Genomic DNA, 20,302 nt, shown 5'->3' with positions numbered 1-20,302 from the left:
AGGCCTCATCTGGAGTACTGTGTCCAGTTTTGGGCCTCACACTACAAGAAGGATGTGGATAAATTGGAGAGAGTCCAGCGAAGGGCAACAAAAATGATTAGGGGTCTGGAACACATGACTTATGAGGAGAGGCTGAGGGGACTGGGATTGTTTAGTCTGCAGAAGAGAAGAATGAGGGGGGATTTGATAGCTGCTTTCAACTACCTGAGAGGTGGTTCCAGAGAGGATGGTTCTAGACTATTCTCAGTGGTAGAAGAGGACAGGACAAGGAGTAATGGTCTCAAGTTGCAGTGGGGGAGGTTTAAGTTGGATATTAGGAAAAACTTTTTCACTAAGAGGGTGGTGAAACACTGGAATGTGTTACCTAGGGAGGTGGTAGAATCTCCTTCCTTAGAGGTTTTTAAGGTCAGGCTTGACAAAGCCCTGGCTGGGATGATTTAACTGGGAATTGGTCCTGCTTTGAGCAGGGGGTTGGACTAGATGACCTTCTGGGGTCCCTTCCAACCCTGATATTCTATGATTCTATGATTCTATGAGGGGGCCTGTAACATGAGCCCCAGCATACAGGGCAGATGCCCTCGGGCTTTGGGTTTGGCCAAGGATGGTGGGGCTCAGGCTTTGGCCCTGAGCCCCAGCAAGTCTAAGACTGCCCTGGAAACCCCATTAAAATGGGGTCAGGACCCAATTTGGGGTCCCAATCCACAGTTTGAGAGCTACTGCACTAGGCCATCCTTCCAGCCACAGTGATGTCATTTCGTGTGATTCTCACGGAGAGTAACTCTGAGGGACATGGCTCCATTCCGTTCTCTGCATTTTGGGAGGCGAGATGTTGCTGTGACATGACTCCCTGGTACATTCACCCAGGGAGATTACAGGGAGTTTATGATGTTAGTGACTCATTTCATTTATTACAATGAGCCACCGTAGGGTTGACCACCAGCCACTGATATTGCCTGCTCCTCCCATCCCCTGCCAACCTCCAGGCCACCTCTGAAGGAGGAGGGAAGCTGAAAGGTAAGAAAAGTGAGGGGCAGGCCTCACCTGGCCTGGCTGAGTGTCTAGGGCTCTGGCTTGATTTGGCCTCAGAAAGACCTGTGTTCAAGTCACACTCCACCACAGATGCTGGGTGAGTTAGTTAGTCTCTCTGCACCTCTGTTATCTACCTGTACAATGGGGATAATAGTTGTGTCCTGTCTTATGGGGGGTTGTGAAGCTAATTACACACACTAAGTGCACAGACAGACAATAACCATGAGATGTTTTTGCTCATCAAGTCTGTGAGCCTCACTGCAGAAGCTCTTCCTTTCTTCTAGAGCAGTGGTCCCCAACTTTCTTGTGGGAATAGCACAATCTTTCTTGGGGACCCCTGTTCTAGAGCAGTGGTTTTCAGCCCATAGCCCGTGGGCCCCTGGGGGTCCTCAGACTAAGTGTAAGATTTCCAAGGGGGTCCGTACCTCCATTTGAAATTTTTTAGTGGTCCGCAAATGAAAAAAGGTTGAAAACCACTGTTCTAGAGTCACAAAGCTGCTTTCCCAGCAGAGCTGCCATCTGAGTCCTCAGTGCTGAGTTTCTTCTGCCCTGGGCCCTCAGTACGGTATCTCCTAGAACCACACATGGTCACCTTGTGTCCAGCTGACCTGTGGCTGAGAGAGAATTTGGGAAGGGGGCTTGAGTGACAGTGGCTTCCATCCAGCTGCACATCTCCAAGATTGTCGGAAGCAAATGATTTGTCAGCCTTGTCTAGACTGTGGTGGAGGCTAAGACAATTTCCTTCACCAATGCAGCTGCAAAGCTGAGGCCAGCAGAATCTGGGCAGCCTGCTGGTGCCAGGTTGTCCCCCTAGTATATGGAGCCAAGTATTTGTTGCTGCAAAGACTTTTCCATCTCCACTGCAGATGAAATCCATGGTGTTTGACTGTCTCCAAGCTGTGGAGTTCTAGCGGGACGGGCTGCGTGCACCTGCCTTCTCTGGCTGAGTTAGGGCAGGACTTGCACCTGTTCAGCGGCTGGAGCAGCATTTTTAGACACACACCAGCAAGAGAAAAATCTTCTTTCCCCTAATGCTGCTGGGAAAGTGACATTGTTTGCGACGCTCACCGTACATCTGTCCCTGCAGGATCCTGCTGACTTCTTCAAAGAGTCACCCGATCTGACTGGGCACCCTCCTTTTCTTCCTCCATCCCCACTTCCCCCGTCACTGAAACTGAGCTCACTTGTCCCCTCTCCACCTCTAAACCCCCCTTGGCCCCCTTCCATCCTGCCTCCTGATTTCTCTTGCTCCCACTCTCCTCCCCCCGCACCTCTCTCACTCCCCTCATTCACTCCCTCCCAAGACACTTTAGCTCATCCCTCCTTCAACGTGTTCCTGACCTCACCTGCTTCTCTGGCTACCGCCCTACAGCAGGACTGGGTGTCTGTCTCAAAGATACACTCCAGCTCAGCCAGCAGTGGTGAGCACCCTCCAGAATTCCTGGCTGACGTTCTCTGCCCTGTGCTATGCAAACCAGACTAGATGGCCACAGTGGTCCCAGATGTGTGCAACTATGAATCTCTCTCCCTCCAGCCCTTTGCTGGCCATGCTGTCTGCAAGCACTGGAGCTTGCCTCTCCTTCAGCTCCATCCTAGCCCATCTCCACTCGAGCTTCTACCCCCTGTGCTCCACTCAAACGCCTCTCCCCAAAGTCTCTAATGACCTCTTCCTGGCCAAATCCCAGAATCAGCTTTCCAGCCTCATCCTCCTCGGCACCTCAGCCACCTTTGACACTGTCAGACACGCTCCTCTCCTTGGAATCAGGTCCTCCCTCAACCTTCCTGGCTCCGTCTTCTCCTCCCTCTCCAATAGCCCCTTGTTCAGAGGAACATCTGATCTCCCTCAAGAAAATCTCTATCCAGATGCCTAGATCTGCATCGAAGGGGCTGGCAGAGTGCCTCAAACACCCCACCACTCTTCCCCACTTAAGGGCTAGACTCCCCCAGTGGGACACAGAGAAAGGGGCAAAGAGGAAGCCGAGGGAGAGTGAGGGTGATTTCAGACAGAGCACCTCGTGGAGGGAGAGAGATGGGGGTCAGAGGGTAGATTTGGCAAGGAGGGAACTGGGCCCTGGGGAATAGGAGATTCCAGATGGGGAGCTACCTCAAAGACACAGCGCAGGGGGTGTTGTGTTAATTTAGATGGAATATATGGGACAAAGGCGTTAACATAACCCAGTGACTGTCCAACATTAGACAGTGTTAAACAAGGTCAGGGGTTTGGTAAACAGAGACCTCAGCCTACTTCATACCATGGTGAACACCCCATTAAAAGTCCTCTGAACCTGTTATTAAAGATGCAGAGAAGAGAGGAAAAGAGTTGAGTGAGGATTTTGTTGTAACAACCTGTCTTGTTCCCCTTCCCTCTAACAGGAGGGAACTCTTGGAAGGAAAACCCTCCTGTTTGACAGTCTCTTAGAAGGTAACAAAGATGCTAATAACTGTCCTTGGGGATGCAGGGGAAGAGAAGAAGTTACTTGAGATGGGCTAGAGCTGTGGTTGTTAGGGTCTGATCCCATTACATCTGGGGTTCAGCTGGAGCTGGTAGGGGTGGCGATGTTACCTGGGTCCCTCTCTCTGCCCTGGTCTGGTCAGGACATCACTCAGGATTAGAAAGAAGACAGTCCGGGACCCCAGGAGAGAGTTGGGGTGGGGGATAGCCAAAATGGTGAAGCTTGCTCCAGAAGCCTCCATCTGTTCTTCTGTCTATTCCCCCAAAAGTCTCTTTCTTTAAGGACCCCAGAAGAGAGTGGTGGGTAGAATTGCCCCTCCCCTCATTATTTTGTTCACCAGTTGGGCCTAATATCTGCCATACCGATTTTGGTTCATTAAATTCCAGTTCCACAACTTCTGTTTTTACCAAGCATGGTTTCAGCACGATCCTTGAGTTCTAGCAGGAGGCCTTTTTGGTTAGACTAATTCCATTGATCTCCCTTTCATCCCTTTTGCCATCAAGATTTATTATTATAGGTTATGGTGACATTTTATGAACTTTCATATACTTTCTATGTGTTTCTGCTGATGCTTGGGCCCTGGGAGCTTTGTGATCTCTGTGACACCACCTAGCTCACCTGAGAAATAATAGTCTCAGCTGATGCTTTCATGCATATCTGTGACTGTTCATTTCTGTCTGACCTTGTGTGTCTCTTTCCCCAGGTTACCCAAAAAGCTATTCCAGGATCTCTCACCCCACTCCCCTCCCTGAAGCACAAATTGGCCACCAGCAGAGATTTGCAATTTATATGTTAATTGAGACCCTATCATGGGACTGTTTTGACTCTGGAGAAAGGGAGTCTTAATTGAGAAATATGCAAAAGATGCTGTTTTAACTTTATTTCCCTAGTGGAAGTTCCCTGGTGTCTGTGTAAACAGATGAGAATGTATCCACTCCTTGGAAACATACAAGGCATCTCCCTAGATGGGAGAAGGTGGGGTTGCTAATCAGATGTCAGCCTATGTCACGTGATGGAAAAAGAAACCATGATAATTATCTTTAGTCCTAGCTGCCACAGAAAAAGCTCTTTAATGAGATACCTGGTGTACTTTGACCCTATGCTAATGATCTGACACCTAGTGGGATAATGAAAAATGTCAAAACTATCAGAGGGCTTCTGACAAAGCTAATGATTTTTATTTTATTTTTTTTTTTGACACTCCTGGGAAAGATGTCGGTAGAGGAGCTCAAAATATTGGTTCACTGTCTCTAGCTAAATAACTGGAGATGCACACACATGCAGCAGTGTGTAGCTCTAGTGTGATGCTGTGAAGGATCAAACTCACAAAAGCTAAGGGTTTGTATTTGCCAGAGACTGCAGCTTTCTCAGAGCCATGACTTTAGCTTACAGAACATCAATATATGTCTGCAATATGAGGGACACAGTAAACTCCAGCTGTCTGTCACACGCAGGGACCAGTGGCTGCAGTGGAGACCCTGGGGTTTGCTGCCCGTCCTGCCTGGGGCGGCAGGTTCAGTGTATAACAAAATACAAAACCCCACCTCTTTGTGAGGCTGTTTTGTCACTTTGTGCCTGCCCTGCTGCTGCTCCTCGCACGGCTCCTGTGGATCCTGAGAGCAGCCAGATCCTGGGACCGTGGCTCTGTCCCCTTCCCCAGCCCTTTGGTCATTGCTGTAGAGTTTGGCTTTAACCCTGGGGAGGGCAGAGTCAGCGACAACCCCCCGGGTTCCAGCTCCGCTTGGCAGAGCTGCTCTCATTACACACGTCTACATGAAAATGGAACCAGTTGAACTGAAATTAGTTTTAAAACCAGTTTACTTACACCAGTGAAAACCCCAGTGTGGATGCACTTATTGTAGTGTGAAGGAGGGTTATTTTACTTTAGGTTCAATCAATTAGGAATTGAAGCTAACCCAGAATCTACTCTTCTCTCAGACTGACAGAAGCACCTCTACCAGCTTGCATGGGTTGAACTAAATTGATTTTAAAAGCCAAGGCCCAAGAGAAAGAGGAATAGTTTGTCAGATACCTTACAACTCTTCCTTGTTTTGTTTGTGTTTTGTTACCATCTGTTTAATTCCAGGGACTAAGGAACATTGTGGGGAAAGGCGATCTCTGTGAAAGGTCTATCCCCAGACAAGCTAGGTGTGAGAGCCTAGTATACATGCTCTGAGATACCCAGCCAGTCCTCCAGAGACCCCAGGGCAGATCAGACTTGACATTCCTGATACTTACAGGGTAAATAGGAAGCAAGAAAAATAAATTCATAGACCGTGCAGACCCTCCCTATCCATCGTAAAGAATCAAGAACTCTTTGTGGGTCCCCTTTAAAAGCGGGAAGCTCATTTTCCTTTGTGCAGATGTTAAAGGCACCTGCTGCAGTTTGTGGCTGCAGGGGCTTTCCCCAGGGCCAGAGTGTGAAAGATTCACCAAAGAGTCACGATCACGAGCTCAGTCGCACTTGGAAAGGATGGCACAAATACATCCCAGAGAGATCTAAGAGGGAAAGAGAACTGGACTTTAATATTTGGGGAATAGGATGTGCTCCCATATTGAAAGACGGTATTGTCCTGTGTACAGCCAGAGGGCAGTTACAAAACGACTTTTCTTTTTCTCTTTGCCTGGGCCTGGCTTCTGTAACAATAATGTTACACTAACACACCTGGTAGTATTTAATTCCTGTTGCTGGTGATGTTTATAGGGGGAGCTCATAGCAACCCGTATATTTAGGCTGCTTGACCGTTTCCATGATAAAATAGTCTTGCAATCTTTTCTTTGAGACAAATCTGAGGAAAACTGTCCCAGATTGAGCTGTTAGAGGAGGTTTTGGAACAAATTGATAAACTAAACAGTCATAAGTTACCAGGACCAGATGGTATTCCCCCAAGAGATCTGAAGGAACTCAAATGTGAAATTGCAGAACTACTAACTGTAATCTACAAACTATCATTTAAATCAGCTTCTGTACTGAAATGGCTGCTCACAAACAAGGAAGAATTAGTAGGGGAAGTAAAAGTGGATGGGAACCTGAGAGGCAGTGACCATGCGATGGTCAAGTTCAGGATCCTGACACAAGGAAGAAAGGAGAGCAGCCGAATACAGACCCTGGACTTCAGAAAAACAGACTTTGACTTCCTCAGGGAACTGATGGGCAGGATCTCCTGGGAGAATAGTATGAGGGTGAAAGGAGTCCAGGAGAGCTGGCTGTATTATAAAAAATCCTTAGTGAGGTTACAGGGACAAACCATCCCGATGTGTAGAAAGAATAGTAAATATGGCAGGCGACCAGCTTGGCTTAACAGTGAAATCCTTGCTGATCTTAAACACACAAAAAAAGCTTACAAGAAGTGGAAGATTGGACAAATGACCAGGGAGGAGTATAAAAATATTGCTCAGGCATGCAGGAGTGAAATCAGGAAAGCCAAATCACACTTGGAGTCATAGCTAGCAGGGGATGTTAAGAGTAACAAGAAGGGTTTCTTCAGGTATGTTAGCAACAAGAAGAAAGTCAAGGAAAGTGTGAGCGCCTTCCTAAATGAGGGAGGCAACCTAGTGACAGAGAATGTGGAAAAAGCTAATGTACTCAATGCTTTTTTTGGCTCTGTCTTCACGAACAAGGTCAGCTCCCAGACTACTGCACTGGGCAGAACAGCATGGGGAGGAGGTGACCAGCCCTCTGTGGAGAAAGAAGTGGTTCAAGACTATTTAGAAAAGCTGGACAGGCACAAGTCCATGGGTCCGGATGCGCTGCATCCGGGAGTCCTAAAGAAGTTGGTGGATGTGATTGCAGAGCCATTGGCCATTATCTTTAAAAACTCATGGTGATCAGGGGAGGTCCCGGGCAACTAGAAAAAGGCTAATGTAGTGCCCATCTTTAAAAAAGGGAGAACTACGGGCCAGTCAGCCTCACCTCAGTCCCTTGAAAAATCATGGAGCAGGTCCTCAAGGAATCAATTCTGAAGCACTTAGAGAAGAGCAAAGTGATCAGGAACAGTCAGCATGGATTCACCAAGGGCAAGTCATGCCTGACTAATCTAATTGCCTTCTATGACGAGATAACTGGCTCTGCGGATGAGGGGAAAGCAGTGGACGTGTTATTCCTTGATTTTAGCAAAGCTTTTGATATGGTCTCCTACAGTATTCTAGTCAGCAAGTTAAAGAAGTATGGGCTGGATGAATGGACTATAAGTTGGATAGAAAGCTTGCTAGATCGTTGGGCTCAACAGGTAGTGATCAATGGCTCCATGTATAGTTGGCAGCTGGTATCAAGTGGTCGGTCCTGTGGCTGGTTTTGTTCAATATCTTCATTAATGATCTAGAGGATGGCATGGATTGCACCCTCAGCAAGTTTGAAGATGACACTAAACTGGGAGGAGTGGTAAATATGCTGGAAAGTAGGGATAGGATACAGAGAGACCTAGACAAATGAGAGGATTGGGCCAAAAGAAATCTGATGAGGTTCAACAAGGACAAGTGCAGAGTCCTGCATTTAGGATGGAAGAATCCCATGCACCGCTATAGACTTGGGACCGAGTGGCTAGGCAGGTTCTGCAGAGAAGGACCTAGGGGTTACAGTGGATGAGAAGCTGGATATGAGTCAACAGTCTGCCCTTGTTGCCAAGAAAGCTAATGGCATTTGGGGCTGTATAAGTAGGGGCATTGCCAGCAGATCGAGGGACGTGACCATTCCCCTCTATTCGGCATTGGTGAGGCCTCATCTGGAGTCCTGTGTCCAGTTTTGGGCCCCACACTACAAGAAGGATGTGGAAAAATTGGAAAGAGTCCAGCAGAGGGCAACAAAAATGATTAGGGGCTGAAGCACATGGCTTATGAGAAGTGGCTGAGGGAACTGGGATTGTTTAGTCTGCAGAAGAGAAGAATGAGGGGGGATTTGATAGCTGCTTTCAAGTACCTGAAAGGGGGTTCCAAAGAGGATGGATCTAGACTGTTTTCAGTGGTAGCAGATGACAGTATGAGAAGTAATGGCCTCATGTTGCAGCGGGGGAGGTTTAAGTTGGATATTAGGAAAAACTTTTTCACTAGGAGGGTGGTGAAGCACTGGAATGCGTTACCTAGGGAGGTGGTGGAATCTCCTTCCTTTGAAGCTTTTAAGGTCAGGCTTGATAAAGCCCTGCCTGGGATGATTTAGTTGGGAATTGGTTCTGCTTTGAGCAGGGGGTTGGATTAGATGACCTCCTGAGGTCCCTTCCAACCCTGATATTCTATGATTCAGTGATCCACCTGCAGAAGGCATTACTTCCCAACAAGCGATCACAGAGGGAGTTTGTGAATTCCTGTCCTGATGGAAAGTTGAGAATAATTTATGGAGAATGTGGTAACGAGGGGAGGGAAGCTGACTGGAGAATAGCTAATGTGACACCAATTTTTAAAAAGGGCTCTAGAGGTGATCCTGGCAATTACAGGTCAGTAAGCCTGACTTCAGTACCGGGCAAACTGGATGAAACTATAGTAAAGAACAAAATTGTCAGACACACAGATGAACATAATTTGTTGGGGAACAGTCAATATGGTTTTTGTAAAGGGAAATCATGCCTCACCAATCTACTAGAATTCTTTGAGGGGGTCAAAAAGCACGTGGACAAGGGGCATCCAGTGGATATAGTGTAGTTAGATTTTCAGAAAGCCTTTGACAAGGTCTCTCACCAAAGGCTCTTAAGCAAAGTAAACTGTCATGGGATAAGAGGGAAGGTCCTCTCATGGACTGGTAACTGGTTAAAAGATAGGAAATAAAGAGTAGGAATAAATGGAGTTTTCAGAATGGAGCACAGGCGCCGACTCCGTGGGTGCTCTGGGGCTGGAGCACCCTCGCGGAAAAATTGGTGGGTGCTCTGCGCCCACCGGCAGCTCCCCGCCCCAGCTCACCTGCGCCTCTGCATCCTCCGCAAGCACGCCGTGTGCCCGCTTTCCCCCTCCCTCCCAGCGCTTGCTGCCGCGAAGCAGCTGGGAGGGAGGGGGTTCAATAGGGGCAGGGAGGGGGCAGAGTTGGGTAGGGGACTTTGGAGGAAGGGGTTGGAATGGGGGTGGGGCTGGGGGTGGGGCGCAAGCACCCACCGGCACCATGAGAAGTTGGTGCCTATGGAATGGAGAGAGGTAAATAGTGGTGTCCCCCAGGGGTCTGTACTGGGCCCAGTCCTATTTCACATATTCATAAACGATCTGGGAAAAGTAGTAAGCAGTGAGGTGGCAAAATTTGCAGATGATACAAAACTACTCAAGATAGTTAAGTCCCAGGCAGACTGCGAAGAGCTACTAAAGGATCTCACAAAACTGGGTGACTGGGCAACAAAATGGCAGATGAAATTCAATGTTGATAAGTGCAAAGTAATGCACATTGGAAAACATAGTCCAACTATACATATACAATGATGGGGTCTAAATTAGCAGTTACCACTCAAGAAAGAGATCTTGGAGTCACTTTGGATAGTTCTCTGAAAATATCCACTCAATGTGCAGCAGCAGTCAAAAAGCAAACAGAATGTTGGGCATCATTAAGAAAGGGATGGATAAGACAGAAAATAACCTATTGCCTCTATACACATCCATAGTATGCTCACAGCTTGAATACTGTGTGCAGGTCTGGTCGCCCCATCTCAAAAAAGATATATTTGACTTGGAAAAGGGACAGAAAAGGGCAACAAAAATGATTAGGGGTATGGAACAGCTTCCGTATGAGGAGAGATTAATAAGACTGGAACTTTTCAGCTTGGAAAAGAGAAATCTAAGGGGGGATAAAATAGAGGTTTATAAAATCTTGACTGGTGCAGAGAAAGCGAATAAGGAATTGTTATTTATTCCATCACATAACACAAGAACTAGGGGTCACCACATGACATTAATAGGCAGCAGGTTTAAAACAAACCAAAGGAAGTCTTTCTTCACACAACGCACAGTCAACCTGTGGAACTCTTTGGCAGAGGATGTTGTGAAGGCCAAGACTATAACTGTGTTCAAAAAAGACCTAGATAAATTCATGGAGGACAGATCCATCAATGGCTATTAGAATCAGAATTTTTAGACATGTCTGTGGAGTCACAGGGGGCCGTGGACCACAGGTTGTAAACCACTGTTCCATCGGTACCGAGTGCAGGGTGCTCTGAGGCTGGAGCACCCACAGAAAAAAATAGGGGGTGCTCAAAACCCACAGGCAGCCCTGTGGGTCAGCTCCTCTCCCTCCCCCACCCAGGGCCTCCCACCTGCCGGAGGACCCTGCCCAGCAGCTCCTCCCCCCCCTCCCTGAGCCTCCCGCCCAGCAAGGATCAGCTGTTCAGAGGCGTGCAGGAGGCTCTGCAGGGGACAGGAAGAGGTGGGGGGGCAGAGTGGGGGGCATGAAGAAGGGAGGCGGGTGGGGGTTTGGGGGAAGGGGTGGAGTGGGGGTTAGGCAAGAAGAAGTGGGGTGGGGGTTTGGGGGAAGGGGTGGACTGGGGGCGGGACCTGGGGGGGAGGGGTTGAGCAGCCCCAGGGAACTGTCAAAGTCGGCGCCTGTGCACTGTTCTGTGGGAACGACGGCCTTTCGCAGACTCCTTAGACGTAGTTTGCCAGCCCCCGTTTGTCCTCGGGCCACAGCTGGAGAACCACTGACATAAACTGTTCAGAACAATCCCCATTTCCCCTCCAGCACTTGTGCTCCTGCCAGAATCGCACTGAACTCGAACCTTCCACAGAGCCGCCTCCTGCTGCCCCCAGCAAAGCACGGATGGGCTCACGCTGGGCACCGCCAGGCGTTTCCTCAGCATGAGAGCCATTAGCCTGGTCAGCAGGGGGCGCTGCAGACCCATCCCCTGAGTCATTTCAATCCAGCCCTGGGAAAGCCCTGCACTGCCCGGGGACAGGGACAGGTCGGGAGGGGCAGGGCAAGCTGTCCCCAGTCGCTCGGTCCCAGCTCTGATTTCCGGGGGGTAAATGCTGCTCTCGGAGACGCTCCCGCAGCTGTGCCCAGACCACACTGGGGCTGTGTAGCCTGTTTGGGTCGTTGGCTGGGGCTGTCTCGGGATGCCCAGCTCTGACTGAGGGCATAATTGGGCTCTGTGATGCCAGGACTGAGACCTGAGCCGTTCCATGGATGCCAATCTAAGGGATACGGCCCCAGGCCTCATGCCTGATACTCACCCCCTTCCTGAATCGCTGCCCCCAGGGCAAGGGCCTCCCATGTCACCACCAGCTTCACCAGCTCCAAAGGGCCCTGTCTGCCTGTTTGAACAGTCCCTGAGGACAAGTAAATATTTGAGGGTAAACCAGCAAGGGGCAGTGACCTGGGGCCAGATCTCTGCATCCCTGGAGCTGACAGCAAGGCAGGGCAAGCAGCCTGCTGCCTTACTGTGGAGGTGTCTGCAGTGGTGGGGGAGGGGAGGTGACAGACCAGCCCTCTCCCTTTCCCCTCTTCCCAATCCCAACTCACTACCTTGTGTTTTCTTCTGAGTCTCTCTCTGCAGGACCCAGCCAGTCCCAATGGATCATACATCCCTCTCCCGCCTCCCTGCACTGGACGGGACATTCATGAGACACAATGCACCCCCACCCCCACTGCAGGGATTCAGAATGGACTGGGTATAGGGGACTCCGGGGCAATGCCGGGTTTACTATGGTGCCAGTGACTCCATGGCCCATGCTCAGAAGGGGCCCTGGCCTGCTCTGCTTACACTGTACCCTGAAACCCTGCCAGCCCCCACACTCAACCCCACACACCACTTGCTTCTCGTGGCCTGTCCACCAGCTGGCCGAGGACTCCTCTCCGCCCTCTGGCCCCACCCACCGGCTTCTTGTCAGTGAGTTAAAGAAGTATGGACTGGATGAATGGACTATAAGGTGGATAGAAAGCTGGCTAGATTGTCAGGCTCAACGGGTAGTGATCAATGGCTCCATGTCTAGTTGGCAGCCGGTATCAAGCGGAGTGCCCAACTGGTCGGTCCTGGGGAGTGTTCCCACTAATTTTTCCCACCTATGTGCAAAATTAATTTTGTTATTTGCACCAATATGAAGGTGATATGTGAGGGTTGGGGTGCAGGGGTGTGAGGGCCCCAGCTGGGGGTGCGAGCTCTGGGGTGGGGCTGGGGATGAGGGGTTTGGGGTGTGGGAGGGGGCTACGGGGCTATGGTGGGGAGAGAGGACTCCCCCCAGCTATCTCTCCCCACAGCAACACCTGGGCTGTGAGGGAGAGACACCTCTCCCCACCACGGCAGCTCCGGGGCTGGGGCTGCAGGATAGGTGCCCCTCCCCCGCCCCAGCAGGTCCAGGCCGGGGCTGGGATTGGGCCAGGGGAGGGGCGCCCCAGCTGCACCTGGGTCCATGCCGTGCCTCCCGGGCCGTGACTGGGGCTGGGCCACGCTGCCCTGTCCACGTCTGGGGCCGGGCTGGGCTGGGCCACACCACCCTGGGTGCTCCTGGGTCCAGGCTGGGCCACTCCGGCCGGGCCTGGGTCCATGCTGCCGGGCCAGGCCTCTCTGTCCATGCTTGGGTTTGGGCCAGGCCACTCCTGGGTTTGCACCACCCCAAGCCGTGCCTGGGTCCGGGCCCGGCTGCTCGAGATGCACCTGGATCCAGGCTGGTCCAGGCCGCTCCTGGGTCCAGGCTGCAGCTTGGGCTGCTCCAGGCTGCCTCAGCAGGGCTGGGAGACCTGGCCATGGCAGGTTGGGGGCCTGGGTATGTTGGGGCCGGGGGAGGGGCTCATCTCCCTCAGCCGGTTCCAGGTCATGGCAGGTCCCCAGGCAGATTCCCTGAGCACCTGAGTGGTGCTAAATAGGCTGCTGCATGGCCACACAGTTTACAGGGAATTTAGGTTGTGGGGTCAGTTTTGCTCAACATCTTCATTAATGATCTGGATGATGGGATGGATTGCACCCTCAGCAAGTTCGCGGATGACACTAAGCTGGGGCGAGAGGTAGATATGCTGGAGGGTAGGGATAGGGTCCAGAGTCACCTAGACAAATTGGAGGATTGGGCCAAAAGAAATCTGATGAGGTTCAACAAGGACAAGTGCAGAGTCCTGCACTTAGGATGGAAGAATCCCATGCACCGCTACAGGCTGGGGACTGACTGGCTAAGCAGCAGTTCTGCAGAAAAGGACCTGGGGATTACAGTGGATGAGAAGCTGGATATGAGTCAGCAGTGTGCCTTTGTTGCCAAGAAGGCCAACGGCACATTGGGCTGCATTAGTAGGAGCATTGCCAGCAGATCAAGGAAAGTGATTATTCCCCTCTACTCGGCATTGGTGAGGCTACATCTGGAGCATTGCGTCCAATTTTGGGCCCCCCGCTACAGAAAGGATGTGGACAAATTGGAAAGAGAGAGAGCAACAAAAATGATTAGGGGGCTGGAGCACATGGCTTATGAGGAGATGCTGAGGGAACTGGGCTTGTTTAGTCTGCAGAAGAGAAAAGTGAGGGGGGATTTAATATCAGCCTTCAACTACCGGAAGTGGGGTGTGACGGGTTGGGTCACAGAAACCCCCTTGGGAGCTGCCACCTGATGTGCTGAGACTACCTCTGAGCCTGTTTTCCCTGGCAGCTTGGGACTTCAGTGCCCTGCCTTGTTGTGCCAGACATGCCAGCCTGCTACAACCACAGACCCAGGTCTGAACCACGTCCCCCAAAAGCTGCAGGCTTAACTGAAAACAGCTTAAGAAGTGCTCTTGTCTCCAGCACCCAGATCCCAACTCCCAATGGGATCCAAACCCCAAATAAATCCATTTTACCCTGTATAAAGATTGTTCGTCCTCCATAACACTGATAGAGAGATATGCACAGCTATTCCCACCCCCCCCACCCCGAGTATTAATACTTACTCTGGCTTAATTAATAAGTAAAAAGTGATTTTATTAAATACAAAAAGCAGGATTTAAGGTTCCAAGTAATAACAGGCCGAACAAAGTGAATTACAGAGCAAAATAAAATAAAACATGAAAGTCTAAGCCTAATAAGGTAGAAAACTGAATAGAGATAAAATCTCACCCTCAGAGATGTTTCAATAAGCTTCTTTCACAGATTGGATGCCTTCCTAGTCAGGGCCCAATCCTTTCCCCGGTACGATCTTTGTTCCAGCTCAGGTGGTAACTAGGGGATTTCTCATGACTGCAGCCCCCTTTGTTCTGTTCCACCCCCTTATATATTTTTGGCACAAGGCTAGAATCCTTTGTCCCTTTCTGGGTCCCCACCCCTCCTTCTAAATGGAAAAGCATCAGGTTAAAGATGGATTCCAGTTCAGGTGACATGGTCACATGTCACTGTAAGACTTCATTACCCACTTGCCAGCCCACAGGTATACAGGAAGACTTACAAGTAAACAGAGCCATCTAGAGTTAATTGTCCTGGTTAATGGGAGCCATCAAGATTCCAAACCACCATTAATGGCCCACACTTTGCATAATTACAATAGGAACTCAGAGTTATATTTCATATTTCTAGCTTCAGATACAAGAACGATACATTCATACAAATTGGATGACTACCCTCAGTAGATTATAAGCTTTGTGATAATACCTTACAAGAGACCTTTTGCATGAAGCATATTAAAGTTACATTATATTCACACTCATTAGCATATTTTCATAAAATCATATAAAGTGCAATGTCACAGGGGGGTCCAAAGAGGATGGAGCTCAGCTGTTCTCAGTGGTGGCAGATGACAGAAGAAGCAGCAACGGTCTCAAGTTGCAGTGAGGGAGGTCTAGGTTGGATATTAGGAAACACTGTTTCACGAGGAGGGTGGTGAAGCACTGGAATGGGTTACCTAGGGAGGTGGTGGGATCTCCATCCTTACAGGTTTTTAAGACCTTGTTGACAAAGCCCTGTCTGGGATGATTTAGTTGGGGTTGGTCCTGCTTTGAGCAAGGGGTTGGACTAGATGACTTCCTGAGGTCTCTCCCAACCCTGGTATTCTATGATTCTCTCTGCCCCCTGCCTCTCTGCCAGTGCACCTCTGGCTCCGGGCCGTCTCTGCTTTCCACCACCTGTGTAGCCCCACCTGTCTCCCTGGAGCTGAGCTGCGTGGGACTGGTGCAGAAGCCTGGCCAGTCTCAGCCAGTTGATGGGGGGCAGGGTGGGGAGCTGTCACGGAGTCCCCGGGCGATGCTCTGGAACTGCTCCCTATGAAGCCAGTCAGGACTCTGGGGAAGTCTTCTCTCTCTGAGCAGACTGTCTTCAGGACACACAGCTCACACAGCTTCCACCTTCCTGGGTCTGACCTCAGAGCATTCAGCATCCTCTGCCCCTCCGTGCGCTTCCCACAGCGAGTCCTCCCAGGCGGGGTCCTGGGGAAGCCAGAGGGTCCTGCACCACAACTCCGCAGTCAGACATGACTTTCAGCCAGCCAGTAAAACAGAAGGTTTATTAGACGACAGAAACATGGCCTAAAACAGAGCTCGCAGGTAGAGAGAACAGGACCCCTCAGCTGGGTCCATTTTGGGGGGTGGCAGTGAGCCAGACAACCACGTCTGCCCTTCACTCCATGTCCCCAGCCAGCCCCAAACTGACTCCCCCTCCAGCCCCTCCTCCTCTGGGCTTTGTCCCTTTCCCGGGCCAGGAGGTCACTTGATTCCTTTGTTCTCCAACCCTTTAGCTCTCACCTTGCAGGGGGGAAGGGCCCAGGCCATCAGTTGCCAGGAAACAGGGTGTTGGCCATTCTCTGTGTCCAGAGCCCTGCACACACCTGCCCTCTAGGGCTCTGCAATGATCATACACCCTTATCCCCCCACCTAGATACTTAAGAACTGCATAGGGGAAACTGAGGCACCCCCACAATATTCAGAGGAAACATTAAGAACAGTCCCGCTTCATCACAGGAGCTTGGCTGGGGCCCCTCCAGGCAAGTGGGTCCTGAGGGAGACTGGTTGGAGCAGGCCCTGGCCGGGCTGATCGTGCCACTCTTGAGGGGCCAGAATGATTCTCCACCCTGAGACCAGCCCTGGCTGCACTGGCAGCTCAGCCTGGCAGACACAGTCGCCTCCCAGCAGGGCCGATGAGTGCGGCCAGGAGGCAGGACATGGGGGAGTGGGTCTCTGGGGGACCTGGGGGGGTCTTGGGCTGTGAGGGGGCTGAGAAGATCTGTGTGATGGGGCACTAGGGAGTGGGGGCTCTGTGTGGGATGCTGGGAAGTTGTGGTGGGGCTGTGGGCAGGGGGTCACTGGACCGGGTGGTGGTGTGCAGGGCACTGTGCATTTGTGGCAGGGTCTGGGGCGGGCGCTGGGCATAGCAGGTCCGAGGGGGCTCTAGCCATAGGGAATGGGGGGAGGGGGTGTTCTGGTGTTGGGTGGGAGAGATGTGTGATGCGGGATGGCCCACCCCCGAGGGAAAGGGGCATGCTGGCAGCAAAGGGCCAGGCAGGTTACTGTGTGTCTGGCAACTGCCGGTTTGTAAATAGTGCCCTTGCACTGGGCTGGGAAGAGCGGGGCCACCCCTGCCATACCATACCCCTGGCCAGCCCCTTACTCTGGGGACTGCCCCCCCCCACGCTATACTTCATTGTCCCCATGGAAGCCAACATATATGTTTGGCGCTGGGCCCACAAAAGGTTAATCTGGCCCTGCTTGGGGGCAGTGGGTATTTCGGTTACCCAGCCGATTTCCCCATTACACAAGGAAACCCAGTTCTCTTCCTCCCCTGGAGCGAGGGCAAACATGGAAACTGAATTCTCCTCCCAGCCCAGCTGGGGCTCTGCTGGCGCGTGTGTGCCCATGTGTGAGTGAGAGCGCTCAGCCAGCTGGTAGATTTTTGCACCCCAGGTAATTATTTCATACCATAAACCTACCTTAAAAGAACCTGATTCACGTGGCGAAGCTGAGGGCTGGAACGTTAGGAAATGCCCCACTCAAGGAACGAACAGGACGTGCTTGTGTCAGAACACACTGGACTGCGACGTGCTCGCACGAGGGGGCCGAATGAAGGATGACACGGGCAATCTGCCTTCTGGCATTGCTGAACTTTTCACTTCTAGACTTTGCAACCTTAATGCTCCTGGGATGGAGTTTTTGTGTTTAATTTCTCGTGCTGGGGGTAGGGGTTATAGAAAAACAAACATTTTCTGAAATGCCCCTGTAAAGACCCCACCACTACAGCCCAGGGCCATGGAGTGTAAAGCCAGGAGGGACCATTAGATCATCTAGACCAGTGGTTCTCAAACTTTTGTATTGGCGACCCCTTTCGCTCAGCAAGCCTGTGTGTGCGACCCCCCCTTATAAATTACAAGTCCTTTTTTTATATTTAATACTATTATAAATGCTGGAGGTGAAGTGGGGTTTGAGGGTGGAGGCTGCCAGCTTGTGACCCCAACATAATAACTGTGCAACCCCCTGAGGGGTCACAACCCCCAATTTGGGAACCAGTGATCGAGACTGACCTCCTGCATAACACAGGCCAGAGAGTTTCATAAGCTATCCCTGCACTGAGTCCATTGCTTGTGTTTGATTGAAGCCCGTCCTCCCGAAAGGCATCCAGTCTGTATTTGAAGATGTCCTTTGTTGTTCTCTCCATCCAAACTCATAAATAAGAGCCAGTGGAAAAATTAAAGTTGGCTCCAAGCACAATGCTCCTTCCCCTAGGCCAAGGTGTATTTCGATGGGAACCCCTAGGATGATCTATTTTGTCTGTGCCCTGACCCATCCAGGGGGTCCGTGGGGCTGGCTCCATGTGGTAGAAGAGCAGGGTGAGTGCACATGGCTCTGTGGGGCTAGGAACAGGCTCAGCGGCAGTGGGTCTGTACAACATGTTCAGTGTGGAAGGAAGAGACCAGGGCTGGAGCCACAGGCTCTGGCTTCCTCTGGACCCTGGGGGTGCTCAACCCGCTGCTCTGCCCCAAGCCCCCACCCCGCCCCTTCCCACCCAGTTCCACCCCTCCCCCAGCGCATCCTGTCCCCACTCCTCCCGCTCCCTCCAGCTCCTCCTGCACACTGTGGAACAGCTGATTATGGAGGGTGGGAAGCGCTGGGAGGGAGGGGGAAGAGTTGATCAGCTGGGCCTAATTTTTTTCCATGGGTGCACCACAGCTGAAGTCAGAGTCGGTGCCTATGGCTGGAGTGTGCTCAGCGCAGGTGCAATATACAGAGACTTTAGCAGCAAACATTTATAGATTCCAAGGCCAGAGCAGACCATTGTTCATCTAGTCTCACCTCCTGTATAACCCAGGCCAGGGAATTCCCCCAAAATAATTCCTGGAGCAGAAGCTTATAGGAAAACATCCAACCCTGATTTAAAAATTGCCAGTGATGGAGAATTCATCACCATGCTTCGGAAATTGTTCCACTGGTTAATTACTCTCCATGTTAAAAATAAAAAGGAGGACTTGTGGCACCTTAGAGACTAACCAATTTATTTGAGCATGAGCTTTAGTGAGCTACAGCTCACTTCATCGGATGCATACTATAGAAAGTGTAGAAGATCTTTTTATATACACACAAAGCATGAAAAAATACCTCCTCCCACCCCACTCTCCTGCTGGTAATAGCTTATCTAAAGTGATCACTCTCCTTACAATGTGTATGATAATCAAGTTGGGCCATTTCCAGCACAAATCCAGGTTTTCTCACACACACACCCCCCACACACACACACAAACCCACTCTCCTGCTGGTAATAGCTTATCTAAAGTGACCACCCTCCTTACAATGTGTATGATAATCAAGGTGGGCCATTTCCAGCACAAATCATGGTGGCTGAACTTTGTGACTTTGTCCTTACCCATAACTATTTTACATTTGGGGACAATGTATACCTTCAGATCAGCGGCACTGCTATGGGTACCTGCATGGCACCACAATATGCCAACATTTTTATGGCTGACTTAGAACAACGCTTCCTCAGCTCTCGTCCCCTAACACCCCTACTCTACTTGCGCTATATTGATGACATCTTCATCATCTGGACCCATGGAAAAGAAGCTCTTGAGGAATTCCACCATGATTTCAACAATTTCCATCCCACCATCAACTTCAGCCTGGTCCAGTCCACACAAGAGATCCACTTCCTGGACACTACAGAGCTAATAAACAATGGTCACATAAACACCACCCTATACCGGAAACCTACTGACCGCTATTCCTACCTACATGCCTCCAGCTTTCACCCTGATCCCACCACACGATCCATCGTCTACAGCCAAGCTCTGCGATACAACCGCTTTGCTCTAACCCCTCAGACAGAGACAAACACCTATAAGATCTCTATCAAGCATTCTTACAACTACAGTACCCACCTGCGGAAGTGAAGAAACAGATTGATAGAGCCAGAAGAGTTCCCAGAAGTCTCCTACTACAGGACAGGCCTAACAAAGAAAATAACAGAACACCACTAGCCGTCACCTTCAGCCCCCAACTAAAACCCCTCCAACGCATTAGTAAGGATCTACAACCTATCCTGAAGGATGACCCAACACTCTCACAAATCTTGGGAGACAGGCCAGTCTTTGCCTACAGACAGCCCCCCAACCTGAAGCAAATACTCACCAGCAACCACACACCACACAACAGAACCACTAACCCATAAACCTATCCTTGCAACAAACCCCATTGCCAACTGTGCCCACATATCTATTCAGGGGACACCATCACAGGGCCTAATAAGGCCACAGCCACACTATCAGAGGCTCGTTCACCTGCACATCCACCAATGTGATATATGCCATCATGTGCCAGCAATGCCCCTCTGCCATGTACATTGGTCAAACTGGACAGTCTCTATGTAAAAGAATAAATGGACACAAATCAGACGTCAAGAATTATAACATTCATAAACCAGTCGGAGAACACTTCAATCTCTCTGGTCACGCGATTACAAACATGAAAGTTGTGATATTACAACAAAAAAACTTCAAAT

Source organism: Lepidochelys olivacea (assembly GCF_965140295.1).
Source record: "Lepidochelys olivacea isolate rLepOli2 genome assembly, chromosome: 27".
Lineage (NCBI taxonomy): Eukaryota > Metazoa > Chordata > Testudines > Cheloniidae > Lepidochelys > Lepidochelys olivacea.
The sequence above is the reverse complement of the archived record's forward strand: the minus strand, read 5'-3'. Positions refer to the sequence as shown.